The following is a 15,037-nucleotide window of genomic DNA, read 5'->3' on the forward strand; positions in this document are numbered from 1 at the left end:
TTTTTCCTGGGATTCTACCGTATTTTACAGTTCTATCCTGCTATCATCCCGTAAAGGTATCCCGTATTTTCAGTCTTTCTCTGAAGGGTGGCAAACAAGCCGAGCCTCCCTATACGCAACCCATACCGCCGAACCACCAGGGGCCGCCCCTTGCTCTTAAATGTAAGTCTGTTCTGTGCTTTCGCTTTGTTTAGTGATGAAAACACTTTGAAATAAATATAAAAACGGCGGGATTCCCTTTCCTTTTCATTACAGGTGTCGTCTCCCCTTTATATGCAATCTGTCACGGAACAGAATCAAAAGAGAGGTTTGTGCAGTTCAACTCTGTCTTTTAATAGTGACATTCAACAAAGGCAGTCTGTCGTTAATTCAGAGGAAATAAACACAGATCTGGATCTTCAAAATCAAAACTCAAAAGGGGCCACCCACGGCTGGGAGCGAGAGAGAGGGAGAGACGATCTGTCCGTGCCCACCACTGCGATGCGGGAACCTCTGACCTCCGGTTGCTGATGGTCAGAGCACAGTCAACAGTTGAGCAACAAGCTGCGGCAATCTTAACATGCAACAATGAACACAGGAGGGTGATTAACAAGATTTGACGAGACGAGACAAATGATGATTTGATCTGATATTTGTGGAAGACAAAATACACGGAGAGCAAACGCACAGAGCAGCCGCTGATCAGCGCTCGCGCTGATTGCAAGCGCTGACAGCTGGTAGGAGAACACAGAGGGGAAAAGGTTGACAATCAACAAACCAGATTCATGACACAATCCTCAAAACAGTCTAATGCAGGGGTGGCCAACCCTGTTCCTGGAGAGCCACCTTCCTGCAGATTTCAGTTGCAACCCATATCAAACACACCTGAACCAATTATCTAGGACCTGAACCCCACGTGAAAATTACAGCCAGGTGAGTTTGATATGGGCAGCAACTGAAATCTGCAGGAAGGTGGCTCTCCAGGAACAGGGTTGGCCACCCCTGGTCTATAGCGATGCATGACTGTCAGCTGACGCGCTCCATAGTGATAAATAGACGCTGTTTCCTGTACAGATTCTGTACTCGTGATTTGAAGTGGAGAAAATGTCTGGGTGTTGGGTGCGTGTTTAAACAGATACACACAACTAATAATAATAATATCTAAAGATGTCGATCTTGGTTGGGTTTTCTTTTTTCAAACAACTAATTTCGTCCTAAATGAGCATAAAAAGTTAGGAAAGCGGTCGAATGCTTTCATTATAACATTGGATGTGCGCATTTTTCAAAGTGACACCTCTGTTATTTAATGTAATCCAGCGCAAAAAATCCAAATAAATGAGAGATTCATTGGTTGCTCTATAATCAGAATATCCAAGTTATACAGTGAAGAAACGGCTAATAAGATCTGATAGCTTGATTCTTTTTCATTATAATAGCTATTCATTTTGATAAGCTGAACTGTTTGCTATTTTATTTGCTGCTAATGTATGTATATATATATAATAATAATAATATATATATAATAATCAGGGCTGGAGTGGGACTCTTTTTCAGCCCTGGAGTTTCAAGCCTTAGACTGGCCCACCTCAGTTCACCACTGACTATATTAAAATAAGGTCATTTCTAATTCAGTTTCTAATTACACTATCACGCCTTTTTTTTTTTTTTTTTTTTGAGAAAACAGCTGCTTCAGAACTTCAAATGTTCAACAACCCTTACAGTATTATATGTCTTAACAATAAAAATGAAGAAAAAAAAAAAAAGTTACTCAGACGAGGACCGAAGCCAGGTTGGCGGCGCCATAACCTAACATGCTAATCACTGTACCACAACAGCTGTATATTGAAATGTGACTTATCTAGTTATATCATCATTAACCTGCAGGCTGCATCGTCACGAGGCTACGAGAAAATAGATAAAAAGAGCAGAGCTGTGGTAAAATAATGAATAAGAAGGCTGTGGTCAAGTAAATAAATAAAATATTTTTAAAAAGTGTGACTGCTGAGAGCGACAGATTCTGGAGCTAGGGACACCGGCCCTCGCGGCCAAAAAACGGACCGGCACACCAGGAATTCTCCCGGTCCTCCCGATTAGCCAATCCAGGCCTGATAATAATAATAATAAAACATATTACTGACCAATTATCTGTTTATTTACATCGAAACAGTCAGCCAAGTGAGCGTATTCAGTAATTTGGGGACTTTTTAAAGGGGCATACATGCCTTATTTTTACATCCCAATGTTGACAGGCATGCTTTTAAGGGATAATTGGTCCCACATTATATTAAGTGTTGCTTATACCTATGAACTTACACGGTAACTAGATGTGTAAGTAGTATGTGAATACAGTGTATGTGTAATGGTGATGCTAGAGGCCGTGGTCTTTAGACTCCTTGCTAAAGCAACCAACTCCCATGCGGAAGGTCGCAGGTTCGAAACCAGCTTGGACACAGAGTACACATAAAAGTACACATCTGTAAGAAGAATTACACAAGTGGATTGTGTAACAACAATATGTGCAGGTATTCTCCCACTTCCACACCAGTTTGCATACCTTGTACTTCTGAACACTGTATTGGAATAAGAATGGCAGAACTAACACTGCATTAGCAGGTTTCCCCTTGTGATTCCAGTGTAATTACAGGGTAAATCATCAGGAATTGTCCACTTAACATAAAGTGTAAAATGGTCAAAAATTACTGTGTAATATATATATATATATATAACCTATGCCTTTGTGCAACTGTTTAACAACAGCAAACTTTTGGCAAAAAAGTATAAGTGTATATAGAAATACACAAATGCCTTATGTTGTTTTAAGGTAAACTGTTGAATCACATCAGTAATTCACATTAAAAGGGAAGTTTATCAAAGGTTGTGTCATTAATCTCCTGTTACACATTTGAACTTGCACATATTATTGTGTTGTTACATGTGTGTAGTTACACCAGTGTTACACAAGTAAATACTATGTACCAATGTGTACATACACCGTAGTTACATACTACACATCTAGTTACCATGCAAGTTCACATGTATAAGCGACACAATATGGTGGGACCAGATAATTTGTACATTAAAAATGTTTAAAGGAGATGCATTGTCATTTTCTTGCAAGAACACAGAGTCTAAATAGAATGATGGCATTTGAAGCAAGAGACGATGATTTTTACAATAAAGTAGGCTATTTTTAATATCACTTCAATATGGAGATTTATAAGATTAAAACCCATATATGTGGTAAAATACACAATGTTTGGTGGCTTGTTGGCCTTTTAATTTGCCATATTATTATAATTGTCGTTCTTGGTGTGAACATGATGCTTTTTAGATAAATATAGAGAAACATTTTACTAGACAACACGTTTCCTGGAGCTTCCCAGCAGCAATTTACTTACAAAATTAATTTTCTGTTGTGTCATAAGAATTATTAACACCAATCTGTAAAACACAACCCTAAAAAGGTGGTTTCGCTTTCATGAAGTTATACTTAGCTACGTATTTTAATTAAAGTTGAAAGTACTGCTGGATAACAGTAAAAGGTTTGCGTAAATCCACCAGAGGGCGCAGCTGAGTGACCTTGAATTGATCTTTTTTATTTAGTTCTCTACATCTTTAATATATTTCAAGCCAGTGTGCTCAAAACAGGCACGTAGCCAGCCTGATGAAAAGAGTGGCTCTTTTTTCTCAAAAAGTGGAGCTTTTTGCAGTTTTTCGCCTTATGTTATATAAGGTTTAAATACTGCATTTTAGTGAAATTTTAAGCACTATTTTAGCTGGATTACCTTGTAGGATGGTCATAATAAAGAGGAATGGGCAAAAAAAAAAAAAAAAAAAAAAWTATATATATATATATATATATATATATATATATATATATATATATATATATATATATATATATATATATATTTTTTTTTTTTTTTTTTTTTTTTTTTTTTTTTTTTAAGAACAAAAAACTACATTTTACGTGTATCAAAATAAACTACAAAATACAGCAGCCACATGTATCAAAATAAAATACTGTATTTTGAAAATACTACAAAATACTTTTACAAGCGAGCATGACATTTCTTTGTAAATTGTCAATATGCATATTCGATGAGTCCCTTCACCATTAAACTGACTTAGTAAAGTAACAATGACTGATGACAACAGTGTTTCTCTGAGCAAGTTTAAGTTAGAGTTGTTAAGCCAGAGCTTCTCTTCCAACTTTATTACATATTCATAAAAAATATTAGCTTGTGTTTCTCATTGATTTTAGTATAGAATGTGTAGAAATTTCACAAGGAAAGTACTATGAAGATGATCCCTTTAATCACTGTAAAAACCATTTAATGCAGATAATGAGTAAGAAGTACGATATCTCTTGATTGTGAAAACTGCCACCATCTCTTAAAAGTCTTACACATTAAATTTTTTTTTAATTTTGCCGTCTCAGTTCATTTAACCATTTTTTACAGTCTATGGTTGTTATAAGTAATTCTGTATTTTAATTTTATAAGTATTCTGAGTTTTCAGAATAATCGGTGTGTGTCTCTGTGTTAAAGCTGAATAAAATTACAGCTATCTCCAGTCTCCCCTATTTACTATAAACTACAACAAAACTTTTTTTCAAGTTGGTGTATGTTACAAGCAAAGACATAATCCAATTTGTTTAGATAAATACATGTATTTAAAGTTAACATGACTGTCATCATGATGTGGATTTTGATGAAGATTTTCTCTCAAATCTATACATGGCAAACATGCATTTAGACGCATTAACGAAAGCAGGAAATATTAATTATACATCATTGATTACCAAAGAAGCGAAGGGGCATTTAATCAATAGTGGTCTTGATCTGGATCTGTTATTTAGCCAGTGGAATTAATCTTCAATTGTATTAATGAGAGCACCTTTAGTGTCAGATAGCTCAAATTACAAGTATTGACTCGCAACTCATTTATGTTTTAGCCTGATTGTGCAGAATTCAGTTTGGAACATTTTTAAAATATGCAGATTATGCAAGAGATTATGTTATGTAACAGTATTAACAGATTTCTTAGAGAGGAAACTATTTAGAATGGCAATATATACACTACCGACTTTATATATATATATATATATATATATATATATATATATATATATATATATATATATATATATATATATATAAAAACATTACAATGAATTCCTTATTTTTTTGTGTGCCACCCCAAGATTTGGTGTGGCCTCAAATGGCCACCCCTAAGATTTTTTTCTGAGGGCTCAACTGCTCTTATAGACTAAACTAAGAGTTTGAAGCGGTATTAATGATATATTTTATTTGAGTAAGCAATTTAAGTTAATATTAACAGATTATTTCAGGTATTTACCCCAAATGCTATTTACGTAGCTGGTGGAAGCAGAAGATTTAAACGTTAACTCATTTCTGGGTTTTGTCGACAAAAATATGTCATGCGTCACTCTATTGCTTTCAATGAGGCCATTAATTCAATTCACACATAAGGACGTGCATTCATCTAACGAATAGCATCAAAGATTGCTTTTTGTGTTGGCTCTTCCACCTCTGAATGCTTCATTAACACTCTATTCCTCATTCAGTCAGTGTTCTTTCTTTTAGACTACATATTAGATGCGGTGTAAATATCAATGCATATTTCTGCAGAAGGAATAGTGAAGGTACATGCTGGCCACTTTATTTCAAGCCACCCATAAATGCAGGAAAAGATTAAAGTGTAAATCCTCCTGTCAAGGAGTCGCTGCGTTAATCTCAGTTCAAGTCTATACATTGCTTTTTTAACTAAATATAAACATGCGTAAGTACTTATTCGCTCATACAGATTTCTCATTTCCCTGTTTATGTTACGCATATGATTTACAGGATCATTTCCGGAGGCTTCTGTTGTAAAATTTTTAGTATTGTCTCGGTGGTTGGAGTCTCTCAACCGGTGCAGCCATAAAAGTCAATGAGGAGAAACAACACACAGTAGATATTGATACTCACACTTGAGCTTATCAGGATGAATAAACAGTGAGAAAGCCATTGCAGATCATACAAGCACAAACAGATTGAGCGAACGTTCACGTTATGATAACTCTACAAAAATCAGACGGTGAATAATGCCTTCTGATGTGGTGAATGTTGTGCGGATTGGAGTGAAATCAACCTTAGGCACTCTGCATATTAAATGTAGATCCTTTAATATGAAAAAAAGGGATGATGTTATAGTTTCTGATCAATATCTTTTTTACTACTGAACTTGTGGCTGTATTGATTTTAGATTTTAGTAGGATGGGGTGTAATCATTTCCCTAAGTATAAAATTAAATTATATGAAGTATCGTAAAACTACAGGAGAAGGGAACAGCAAAAATAATAGATATGACAAAATAAACAGATTAGAAGAAAGAAAACAAAGTTAAGGAAGTAAAATGTCTCACACGGCAGTAAAAAAGAAAACAGTTTTATGTTGCAATATTCATATTAAACAGTTAAACTCTGCTATTATTTTGGGATTTCCGCCTGGATTTTGCCTACCTAAATTTTAAAGCTTCCCAAATCCACATGCAGAGGTGTAAATGCAAAAATGTGGCATAATTTTAAAGAAAACCCTTTGAATTTTCATAAAAACTATTGAACGTCTTTTAAAAAAAAACTGTATATGTTGTCTTTGTCATAATAAACACTTAAAAAAAGCTTTGAATCCACTGCTTTTTGTATTTTTTTTTTATGAACTCAAATTTGAAAGTGTACCTTTTAGGTTTTGTGTGGTTTAGCGTGCTGTAATTCATTTTGGTGGTTCCTGCACATGTATGTAATCATAGGGAAAAAAGAAAAATGTCTCTACCATAATCTATGCAAAAGTTACTGTACTCCAACTGATGAGAGATGCTGTACAAGTCACAAGGATCGATCATTGTTTTTATATTTCACTATTCTTTTGTTTGATAAAACATAATTCACAGTCTTTGGACCGCGTCAGAAATATAAAAGGATTATTTATGCACATCATCTCAAAAACAGAGGAGAAATGGCCCTGAAGCACACAGCATAAGGTATGAGATGACAGCTGTGTGTGCTATCTGGGGCTGCTTTTTGATCATGAATGTATTGTTTTCACTTCTGCGGCATAGAAACACCTTGATTCATTCGACAATTGTTTGATATGTGAATAGAATTCAGTAAAAAGAATGCTAGAAATGTATGAGCACCGGCAAGAGCTTTCATTTGAGCTATAACTTGTACATGTGTCATATGAAAAATATGAAAATAAACCAATGTTCAATACCCAGCTAGGGAATCCAAAATACTGTGTATTTAAGTGTAAATACCTTTTGTACAGTAGAATAAAAAGTGATGCATATGTGCATAAAATATAGATTCTATACTTTCAAACTAAACCACTTAAGGGGGTCTGGTGCAATGCTAGCCCTATAAATCTTAAAGCGAAAGTCGGTGATGTCACGGACCAGGTACCAGGTCCGTGGAGTTTAACTGGTTAAACATTAATATTTCATCATATTAAGAGCCAAGTCTCCATTTTGCTTTGACCTTTCTTCTTTAAAATACAAAAAGCACTATATGTCTTATTTTAATGATGATGTTTTATTCAACGGTTTAATTACATATTAATGTGAACACAGTTCACACCAAATGTTTAATGAATGCTTTTAAGGGTAATTAACGTTAGATCCTGAAGTGCTAAAGTACATTGTTTTTTAATAAATATATTTCCTTAATCCTTTCTAATTTGGCATTTGATGCTTAATAAAAGCTAATTGCATTATATGTTATTTGAACAACATATTTCAGCTAAATTCAGTTTTGTTTTTACAACTTTACTTTGACTTGTACTGTATTTTTTGCCGACAATAGGAACACAACATATTTCAAGTTTTGTCTGGTCAACTTCTATTCATTTGTAAATCTATATCCTTTCCTGTCATTCAGACCTGTAACACATTCCAAACAAGTTGGGAAAGGAGCAGTTTAGGGCTAGTAATCAGATAAATAATGATTAATAATGAGGTGATTTGCAACAGGTTATGACAACAGGTCAATTGTAATTATGATTTGATACAAAAGCAGCACTCAAGAAAGGTCTAGTCCTTTAGCAACAAAGATGGGCCGAGAATCACGCGTTTGCAAATACCCGAGAAAATTATCGAAATGTTTAAAAACAATGTTTCTCAAAAAAGATAGGGAGACATTTGGATATTTCACTTTCAAAAGTGCATAACATAATTAAAATCTCCGATCCCTCATGCAGCACTGCATCAAGAATCCTCATTCATCTATGAGCGATCTCACCACATGAGCTCAGGACTACTTTGACAAACCTTTGTTGAGTTTAAAATATAATCACTTAAATAGACTAAAGCATTTTTCTTAGCACTTAAACCTTTATTTAGTTCTTCAAGAGTAAAATGACAGAGCGCTGTCAATTTTACATTGACCTGTTTTTTTTTTTTTTTTTACAGCACCTAAGCTTTTCACTTATCATAGCACACGTGCTGCTGATGATGTCGCAATAAAAGTGATCTGATTTGATTGAAGAAACTCCATTGAAAATAATGTGATAAAATAAATTTGAACAATAAAATTAAATGCAGTGATTCCCCTCCATTCTTCTAATTAATCAGGCAGTGAAGATTATTGATTTGTAAAGAAACCAAATCTTAAATGTGGTGATTTTGTAATGTAACAATTCACTACAGCTAAAAGTCCCTGTGCATATACCCCATTGTGCCTTAAAATAAAGCTATTTCCCATGTCTGGTTCAAATAAGTGTTTGCTTTCTTATAATAAAATCACTATGCCTTATAGTTATTCTTAAATACTGCAGTACTCTTGCAATGCTTTTGTCATTCAGTCTAACAGGATCAAGAAATCATGTTAAAATCAAATCATCTGACCGTCTTTGACATCATTAAAAGGCATCCCGAAGTGCCTGCATGTTGTGTTACAGTAAAGTCAGTTTAATTTGATTATAGCTGCATAACCTATTCACTCGACTCTATAATATGCACAAGTAGAAAACAGGAATAAAGTGAGTATTTCATTTATATGCTAAACTTCTAGCAAAATATCTCTGCTAGCAAAAAAATGTAGCGAAATAAAATGCAATTACATTCTTAAGCCTTGTCAACAGAATGAAAGCCTATAGTTAAATAACTCTGTGGTGAGTTTTAAGGGGTTTCAATGAGGACTTTTTTTCCAGAAAGAATTTGTTCTTCTGTACCAAGTGTAAAATTGACTTTTATATTATATCAAGGTGAACTATTAAAATTCCAATAAAAAACACACCATAAAAAAAAAACTAAGTCAAAATGTAGTTTGCCTTAACACAGGCAAAGAAGGTTAAAGAAGATATTCCCACTCTCTAATGTCTTGTTCTGTTTTTGCATTATGCTATCTGCGTTACTTTGTTTCTCTCAGGTCATCAAGCTCTTTCAGGTCGCCTCTGTGGACTGAATCAGTAAACATGCTAGGCTGCTAGCAAAGCACTCTGCTCACATTAGTGCGTCCATAACGCATGATAAGACTGATAATAATTCCGTGTTCCCCTCTTTCTGCCTGTAACGTTATCCTTGAGACAGGAGGACAGCCATAAATGCAGGAAGTTTGAGGAATCTGTTTGCGTAAGCGGAAGATCGTACAGTAGCAAAGTTTAAACTATAAATGATTGCACCTTTTCATAAATGGTCATAAATGGCTTTTTAGTTTTTCAGCTTGGCTCCTTTCTGTCTGGGTGATGACAGTGAACTTCTCACACTCTTTGTTATGCGTTCTTTTTTGTTTGCTGAGCCTTGTCCAAACATGTCTTAATACATATGCACTCGACAAAGCTTAACATTTTAAAACATCTATATATTTAACTGATGTGCACTCTGAGTAAATCCATAAAATAAGCCCAAATATAAAGTATAAAGACAAAAACTATTCCATGATTTAATTGTTGGTTGTCATACCTGATGTCAGTATTTGACATCAAAATAACGTCCTTAGATGCTGGCTAGACAATTTTGGTTACCTGAAATCACAACCTAAATCTAACCTAATAATAACGTCTTATGATGTTGTGTGCCTGCTGGGCAACGACTCGATGCACTACAGCATGTAACATTTACAAAACACATGCACAGATTACATGTAAATGCATCAGCTTTTTACAGCATTGAATTGTCAAAGGATTGAGTTGCTTGTAGAATTTTTAAGGTTGAAAATGAACTATTTTTTATGATTATTCAATTTTAAAATGTTCTTCATTGTAACAATAGTTATAGTTGTTAGTTATTGTATTAGTAATTTTGCTTAAAAAGTGAGTAAAGCCATTGTAAGTTGAAACTGTTAAGTTAATAATGTAATTCTTATAATTATACACGTCATTTACTTAATTATTTTAAGGCAACAGGTTAACTCATTTCTTAAAGTAAAGTCAACTAATTACTTTTAGCATGTAGCTAAAACTGCTGTGCATATATGAATCTGTCTGGTATCAGTTGTTATATCAGCAACACAAATCAAAATACATTCAAATATCAGTCATGACGCCTGACATATTTTTCAGTCCCAAGCATTCTTTGTTTATCTGAAATAATAATAAGATGCTAAAACTGATCTACAAACAGTGTTGGGGGTAATGTATTGCAAGTAATGCGAGTTACGTAATATTAACAGTACGAGTAAAGTAACGTAATACTTCAAAAAATTAAGTAATAATATTTGAGTTAGAAAATGCAATGCGAGTTACTTTTTAGTTTAGTTAATTCACTTTTAAAAAATTGCTGAATTAAAATGAACTTAGTCATTTTGGAGAGAATGCAGGAACAGACAGAAATGAATGAAAAATTCTTATTATTTTGAGTGCATTGATAAGGAAAAGACAGTGACTTTACTTCACTTATAAGACAAAAAGTACAAAAGTAGCATTGCTTTAAACTTTCAATAATCTGTACTGTATGTAGAGTCGGTCATTCTCAGATAACATATCAAACATTCACTTTTTATGTTTTTCTTTAAGATGAATGAAGGTTATACAGTGTGTTGTTAACTCCTCTATTTAAAAACAGATACATATAAAAACCTGCAACTTCTGAAAGATATCAAGCCTCAGCCAAGTCAGAAAAAGTAACATGAAAGTAACTCAAAAGTAATATAACACATTACTTACCGTAAAAAAGAACTAAGTAATGCAACTAGTTACTTTTTGGAGGAGTAACTATATATTGTAATGTAATACTTCCTAAAGTAACTTTCCCCAACACTGTTACAAATGATGCCATCAATGAATTTCACTGCCATCCACAGATTTGACATCACATTGAATGACGAAATGTATTCTTCAGTTCATATCGCAGGCTGTCAAAATTATATTGAACAGTAAGCTTGACCCTTTAATGTTCAGTAATTAGAAATGATGCTGGTAGAAAAACAAATAAAAGTAGAAAAAAATATCAATATAAAATTTTAATTATTTTAGACATGGACCACATTTGGGTCCATTAGGGACCTGTGTGGTGATTGTTATTTTATTTTATTTTTTTCAAAACAATCTAACTTTAGATATACAATATGATTTTCTCAAAGTATTTGTGCTGTTAATCTTTGACATATTCAACAGTTTAATTAACAAAAGGGTAAAATCAGCATTTACACGGAAAATAACAAATATTTTTCATTAAAAAAGCAGCTGTGTCATTTTGTAAACAAACCAGCATTTAAAGAGTTAACATTCAGAACATTTTTTAATTGTTTGGTGATTATATATAGCCTATAAATAAACAGATAAATAAATATTGTACTTTAAACATTTGAGGAACTTTTTCAATTGATGTAGGGTTAAATTACTTAAATGCACATTTTAAAAATGTGACAGACGACACAGATCTCAGTGTGTAAATGTAAGTGTCTATATCAGGGGTCACCAACCTTTATGAAACTGAGAGCTACTTCCCACTCACTTCTTACTTCTTTAATAAACACTTCTCAAATAACAAATTTGCTCAATTTACTTTTAATTATACTTTATGTCTTTGGTAATAATTAATTATACTCATCCATGTGAAGACACTGATCATGTTAATGATTCTCACAAAAGTTATCAACAATAATTTAACAGGGTAGGAAATACCCTGTATTTAATGTATCAATGTGCAACACTTTATTTTTATATATTTTTGCAAATTATTACATTTTTAAATGATTACTTCTATATTAGATTTAGCTTACTGGTAAGTGGCACTATGGTGAGCTATTTTTAGAACAGGCCTGCGGACAACACATGTGATCCTCCCTGGTCTATATATCATACAGTGTAAAAATACTTAACACTAATTAACAGTTAACAGCTCATGATTCACTGTGTTATCTGTATTTCACTTTCAGATTGCATTATGAGATCTTGGTCTCTATTATGTTAATTTAGAAAAGTTAAAAAATGTGCCTTTAACTGAGCGTTTAGTAGTTTTAAACTACTTATTGTGTAAGAACTATACAAGTTGGAAAAAGGCAGCACACAGCCCCATTTTCTTGGTACTGTAACTTATATGGGCAAAGGCCAACCCAGACAATATAAAATTTCAAACAAATAAAAATGACAGAACAAAAATAAAAAAAGTTGTTGGAACAAAATGATCCTTGATCTATAACTATGAATTGTGACCAGATACTCAGTTAAATGGTATATAAACGCCCTCTTCACACTTGCAAATGCCCACTATTGTGCTGTTGTATTGACACATCTTAAACGTCCCAGAGGGAGATATATAGCCCAGCTGATATATAAATGAAATAATCCCTTTATATGACTCCAAATGCCACTCAGCTCAAGTGATTTCCCAAGAGAGTCTGCCTCAGATTACAGAACCATCTAACTCTTTCTTCTTCGATTAGCCTCCTCTTATTAGAACAAATAAATACCAGCTGATGTGCTGTGAAAGATTTACTACGGAAATGTGATTTTGGGCCTGGTCTGGATCATTAAGTTGTTGCCATGAAATAATTATGAGAAAGAAGCACCAACTGGCCAAATTCCCTTTATCAGCCCTTACCCATCATGGCCCCCCCAATCATTCCCATCCTCTGAACTGGCTGTGTCTGTCTCTCCACTCCACCCTCAGCTGGTGTGTTGAGCGCATTGGCACCATTGTCCTGTGTCTGCTGTCACATCATCCAAGTGGATGCTGCACACAGGTGGGGGTGTGGAGAGACCCCCCTAATGATTGTAAAGCGCTTTGGGTGTATGACCATACACAATAAATGCACTATATAAATGCCCACATGACATTAAACTCCTCAACAATACAACGTTTTGACAAAAAGGTATCCTAAAACATCACTAATAAAAACTACTGAAGGAAAATGTGATGCTCCAGATTGATCAATGTTAATTTAAGAGATGAAATTATATTAAACCCAAAACTTTTAGTCTTTTTACAAATCTTTAAAAAAATTAGTTAAGCCATAACTGAATAACAAATTGCCTATTAGCCGACATTCATGATTAAGCAGTTTTCAAAAATAACAGAACAGAACAGAACAGAAAAAAAAAAATGCAGGATATTGAATCAAGTACATTAACACAACAACAGACACAAATGAAGACCCAGGGCTATATATACATAAGGGAAAAAGTAAAACAGGTGATAATAACTGGAAGTGTAGCGCAAGTTACTTAAAAATATTACAAATTACATCATTAAAATTGTATTTTAATTCCTTTTACTATGACTGAAACTGATTAAATTTTTGTTAAAGTATTTGTTTAATTGAATCAATGCTACTTAAAATCCCTATAAATCTCAACACATAAACATAATAAAATAAACTTTAGCCTCAGTTTTACACATGGTCCCTTAGTTATCGACATGAAACTATACCAAATATGAAGTGCTGGATCTGGTAAAACGTGAACGCGCCTTTCCATTCAAACACTAGCAGAGTGCGGGTGTGTGTGGCACTGATCATATATAAACGAGTAAACATTCTGATGATTAATGCAATAATGTACCCTGCAACAGGGGATTCGTCAGCATTTGTTAAAGGAAGGATTAGAAAGACTTGATGTATGGGACTTTGTCAGAGCTTGACAGGATTTATCAGTATACAGTTCATGGATCAGTTTATTCCCTCATTTTACAAGTGTAAGTAAGTGCATTTAAAATTGTTGCCTCATTTTCCCTAGCTTGCAAAATATGCATTTAATTGTGTTTTGTTACTTTTAATCGCTCCACGCGGCTTGTACTGTATTTGGTTTATATTCTCATATCGTGTCTAAAACCACTTTTTAAACGCGACAGGTGACGCTTTAAGGACAAACTGAATTTAACAAATGTAATACATCTGATATGTAGTATCATTTTAATAACATAGTGTTCTTCAGTTGACAAACTGAATTACTTTGCAAACTAAATCATTTCAAAGATATGTTTCTTCAATCAAATCATTGTATCTTAAGCATGCGCAGTCATCTTAATAAATGTAACTTTCTTTAGTTTACCAACAGAATTAACTAGCAAAATATATTTGTATAACTATTTTTTTTTTATTTCTCCTCTAAATTATTTTTTACAGAACTGATTATTTTTATTTAGCATTTAAGGCAAGTAATATATAACTACCTGTAATTAAATTACTTAAAATGGACAGAAATCCAATAGCTTTTAAAAAGATTTAATTAAAGCAATTTAAGACTTAATTTAAGTAATTTAATCACAATAATTGATACTTTGTAAATAATTGCCAACAGAACTACTAAAACAACTCTTTCGGTGCTGTGGCAATCAGCCAACAGGCACAATAAAAGAGTTTTCAACAATAAAAATAAATATTAAGAATATCAAAATAAATAAATAAATAAATATAAAAGATGAATTAAGTACATGAATACAAACTATAAATATTGTTAAGTCTACACTACTAAAAACAAGAGCAGATTACTGTGATGTTCAGACTATGTTCACACTTATTGAGCTGACAGTCAACAAATCATGATTGTCAAGAAAACACATGCAAGACAAGGTCCTGACTCTCTGTGGTCATTAAAAATCCCATGGCACTTCTTGTGAA

Source organism: Danio rerio, chromosome 12 (assembly GCF_049306965.1).
Source record: "Danio rerio strain Tuebingen ecotype United States chromosome 12, GRCz12tu, whole genome shotgun sequence".
In the NCBI taxonomy this organism is placed as follows: Eukaryota; Metazoa; Chordata; class Actinopteri; order Cypriniformes; family Danionidae; genus Danio; species Danio rerio.